Source organism: Physcomitrium patens, chromosome 20, assembly GCF_059467195.1.
Source record: "Physcomitrium patens ecotype Gransden chromosome 20, ASM5946719v1, whole genome shotgun sequence".
NCBI classification, from domain to species: domain Eukaryota; kingdom Viridiplantae; phylum Streptophyta; class Bryopsida; order Funariales; family Funariaceae; genus Physcomitrium; species Physcomitrium patens.
The window spans coordinates 12,470,938-12,476,181 of NC_143429.1; positions in this window are offsets into that span (position 1 = coordinate 12,470,938).

Genomic DNA, 5,244 nt, shown 5'->3' on the forward strand with positions numbered 1-5,244 from the left:
TTAAGAAAAGCTTTGTGAAAGTCTTTTAGATTATTTACTTGTCTTAATAGCTAATAAATTAAAGGTAGCTATCAAAGTTTCTTTTTAGGTTGTAGAAATTCTTTTATTACTTTAGAAAAGCCATAAATTTGTAAAAATAAGGTAGATGAGATAAATAATTGATATGATTGATATTAGGATAAAGATGAAGATAAGGTTGTGCTTAAAAATATCTAAGATAGGTTGGATTGATACTTAGATAGGACCGATTTCTAACTTGGATCAAAATCCAATTTTGAGGTACAAAATAGTGAATCTACTACAATTTCGAGGTTCTTTTGAAAATCAAAATATAAAATTTGAAAGAAGACTTCATAATTTTTTTTATAGAATTAATTTTAAATAATTTAGATTTGTAATAACTTTGTAAGAGCTTTGCAAAGTTAGGGTTTTTTTGGGTGACCCTAGATTTTGTGAAATAAAATATGGTTTATAATTTGGGCAATTTCATGAGTCTTATAGCAGACCTATAAGTGAAATTTTTTAGGCTTGTTTGTATAGTTGTGCTAAATGTATATTGTAAATTTGAGATTAATTAGACAATAGGATTAGAGGTTATTAAATTTCAAGTGTATTAGGATCTTAGAAATTAGATTTTTAGATCCAGTAAGGTTATCTAAGTTTTTTAATAGTTTGCTAATTGGATTGAGGTGAATTTTATTAAAGCTAATAATTGACTTAACTTCCAATATTTATACAAAATTTGTAAGAAAGTTAATAGTTCAATTAGAAGTTATTCTTGCTAAAAAATCAATATTAAGATCAAAGATAGAAGCCGTTTGATACCTAAGTGGATTATACTATTTTTATTTTATTTTATAAGTTTAATTTTCTTCAAATTTATTGTGCTTATTATTAAATAAGAGATTAAAAGGTGTATAAAATTTTAAGCAAGATTAAAAATCAAATCAATAGCTTTTATATATAAAAAATATATTTAAATTAGATTTTTGAAAAAAAAATTGAATTTTTTGGACTTGCCATGATATCAGAGATAAGAAAATATGTTATATCAATTGTGAAGTATTATAGGAGTTCATGAGAGACATTTTTACATGTATTAAAAGATAAATATTTCTAGGGGGAAATTTATTGTATTACTAAGAAATTATTTTTAGAATAGATTGAGTGACATAATAAGAATTTACAAGTAATAGAGCTATTAAAGAAATTTGAAAGGTAGTATTCTCAATTATTAAAGATAGAAAAGTTAACATTAGAGCCAAATAGTATTGAATTATTTCTTCAAGGTGTTGATGGAAAATTACAAGAAAAATTGGAATTGCTTATTAAAGACAAAGAAGAAGTTGAAGGATTAATAATAAAGTGGAGAAATATTAAGAATACATTTGGTTTGCTTATAAAAAAAAGAAAAAAAGAATATACATATCCTTTGTTTAGAAATGTAAGAATGTACAAATGTATTTTTTGATATTAAAGAAGCAACAAATTTAAAGGAGGTGTTAGAAGAACATATACTAAATGCTAAGGTGGAGTTCACATTGAAAGAGTTTTTAAGAATTACAAAGGAGTTTTATGATGTTATTATTGGTAGTATATATATAAAAAAAAAAGAGATAAAACTAAAATAAGTCATGTTATTGATATGATGATATACAAAGATAAAAAAGAGATTGATAATTGTTACGAGCAATCATCAAGAAAAAAAAATGATTATAATCAATAAGTATATTTTGAAGATTTTAGTGACAAAAAAATAAAATCTTTAAGCCATTATAATCAAAAGTATTTGATAAGGGTAATTACAAAAGTATTAGTGAAGGTAAAAGATATAGAAGAATCAATTGTTGCTTTAGTTGACCACGGTTCTAAAATAAATCTTATGTCTAAAGACCTTTATGAGAAGCAAAAGTGGCCAATTGATATGGAACATAGATGGACAATACAAGCAACTAATAACACATGAGGTGAATTATATGGAGCTTGCCTAAATGTTAAAATTTGGATTGAAGATGTTGTAACAAAGTAACATTTTTTTGTATTAGATACAACATTTTATCTAATGATTTTAAGACAACCATATATTATGGCAAAAAAATAGAAACAAAAGTACTTGATGATGGTTCAGTCTATATACAATTACATAGTAAAGATGGAAGGAAAGTACCTCAATTTCTAATTGTACCTCTTAATCATAAATGAAATTGAGATAAGTTGAAGAAGAAGCCATTGATAAGAGTTATTAAAGAATTTAAGGATTTTAGAGAAGTACCAATATAAAGTAGGATTATAGAGGTATAAAAGAGGAGGTATTCTAATAAAATATACGTAATTTTGATGTAAGTTTTATTCATATTTTTAAAAATGGAAATACTAGAAATTAACACAAAGACCAAAGAAAGGAACTGGGATGCCACAAATAATAAGAAATATAAAAGACCAACAAAAATTATTAAAAGGATTTTATTGTAGCATATGGATATGACATAGAAAAATTTTGGGCTACTCTTGCTAAATTAAAAGAACAATATTGGCTGAAAAATATGTATTGAGATGTGCTTTATTTATAGAATTATATAAAACTTATTAAATATATTTTAATATATGACATTAACGTGGTCTACATCAAGCATATTCTATGAATATTTATTTTAAATGAGTTGTTGATTTGATTATAATAATAAATGGATTATATCAAATAAAATATTTGGATTTAGCTTATGAAGTTTTAATAGGCCTTATAAAAGAAATAAATCTTTCAAGATAAGAAAATGAATTTGATTTGGATAGAAAAAATATTGAAAAAGATTTGAATGAAGACATTGAAAATATAATATAAATCAAATAAGATTTGGATTATTTTGTTCATATCAAAGGATACTTAAGTTCAAAAGAGGTGGATGTCATATTGTAACACAACTGTATGAAGAAAATATAAACAAAATTGAGTTCTAATTAATATTTAGCTATCTTGATTCAATAAGAATTCAAGACAATTAAGAAAGGTTTTATGATAGTCTCTTAGATTATTTATTTGTTTCAATAGCTAGATACCAAAGTTTCTTCTTAGGTTGTAGAAACTCTTTTATTACCTTAAAAAGGTTATAAATTGATAAACATAAGATAGATGAAGTAAATTATTAATATGATTGATACTAAAATAAAAGTAAGCATAGAGTTATACTTAAAAATTCCTTAGATAGATTGAATTGATACTTGAAAAGGACAAGTTGCTAACTTGGATCAAAATCAGACTTCAATGTACAAAATTGCACACTTATGGTGTCTCTAGGATTCTTTTAAAAATCAAAGAGAGGAATTTAGAAGAAGACTTTATAAGATTTCTTAAAGCATTGATTTTAAGCACTTTAAATTTGAAATGTCTTTGTAAGAGCTTTACAAAGTCAAGATTATTTTGGATAAATCTAGGTTTTGTGAAATAAAATATGATTTATAATTTAGATAATTTCATGAATTTTATGGCAGACCTATATGTAAAATTTTGTGGAATTATACATATAATTGTGCTAAATGTATGTTGTAAATATGAACTTAATAAGACAATTGGATTAGAGATTATTGAAGTTTAAGTTGATTAAGATCTTAGAAATTAGATTTTTAGGTCTAATAAGGTTATCTAAAATTTGTAATAGTCTATTTATTGGATTAGGTGATTTTTATTGCACCTAATAGTTGACTTGATTTCTAACACTTATCCAAAATTTGTGAGGAATTTTATGGTTCAATTAAGAGTTATTAATGCTAGAAGATTGAGATTAAGATCAAAGATAGAGGCTAGCTAATACTTGAGTGGATTATGCTATTTTTTTCCTATTTTATAATTCAAAATTTTCAATTTTATTTATTTATTTTGATAATTAAGAGATTGAGAGGTGCATTAAATTTTAAGCAAGATCAATGGATTAATCAATAAATAATAAGTTTCTAAAATTAACTCTGGATTAATTTCAATTAATTAGATTTTGGACATGATTTATTTAAGAATTGATTAAGATTTGATTTAAGATTTAGGATTTGATTAGAATTTAGGATCTCATTAAGATTAATTTAGGATTTAAAATTTAATTAGAATTGTTTCAAGATTTAGAATTTCCTTAGGATTTTTTTAGAATTTCTTTAAGGTTACTTTAAATTTCTTTTATATTTCTTTAGGATTTTTTTTTAAATTTCTTTTAAGATTGTTATTTTTATTTTTCTTCTGAATTTCTTTTGGATTTCTTTAAGGTTTCTTTAAGGTTTCTTTTGAATTTTTAAATATAATTTTTGGATTTCTTTAGGATTTTTTAAGATTTCTTTAAGATTTATTTTTATTTTTATTTTTAAATAATTTCTTTATGATTTCTTTGTATTTTTTTATAATTTATTAAAAAAATTAATTGAAATTAATTAATATTTTATTATATTTATTAAGCTTTAATTATAATTTATATATGATTTCATTAGAGTTGTTAGGACTTGTTGTTGCAAATTTCTTTTATATTCTACAACCAAGTGCTTGGCCCATTGTCAAGAAAGAATTTACATAATACAACAATATGGCTAATTTGTTGGCTAAGTTTCTAACCTATCAATCAACTATAAATAAGTATAAAGTTAAATATGTATCTATGAAGCTTTGCCACAAGATAATGCCAAATCTACCTACATTTATCTTTTACCTAACACTTCCTATCTATCTATCTATATATATATATATATATATATATATATGATATTACTATCCTTTTTAAGGACAAGTTCTATGAGGAGTGGCATTTATGTATTGAGGAGGTTCAAGATGTGGCAAATTGTATATGCTACATATTACTTTGATTTTTGTTCTTTTTATAGGTGGTTGATAGATCTTTTTAGCCATTGATAGTATCCCATATCAAGATAATAATACCACCATGATATTTAATCATTTTTTATGCCTTTGTAATTCTTTCAAATAAAACATTTAAAATACTATCAGGGATAGTTCCTATCTATAATAAAATCACTAAGCATTGAGAGTCTCTTTTAAGATTTTGATACCAAACATATTGTATTTCACCATCTATTTTAAGAAAAACATGTTATTCTTGAAGATCTTCATTTCTATTATATTGTCTAGAAGATTGTGACAATTACAATACCTTCTTTGATAATTCAGCAAATGATAGCTCTTGAGTTGAATTTGTTAGTTGTAGATTCTTTGTCTCCCTAGTGTCACAAATGTTAAAATTTACAAACAAGAATAGA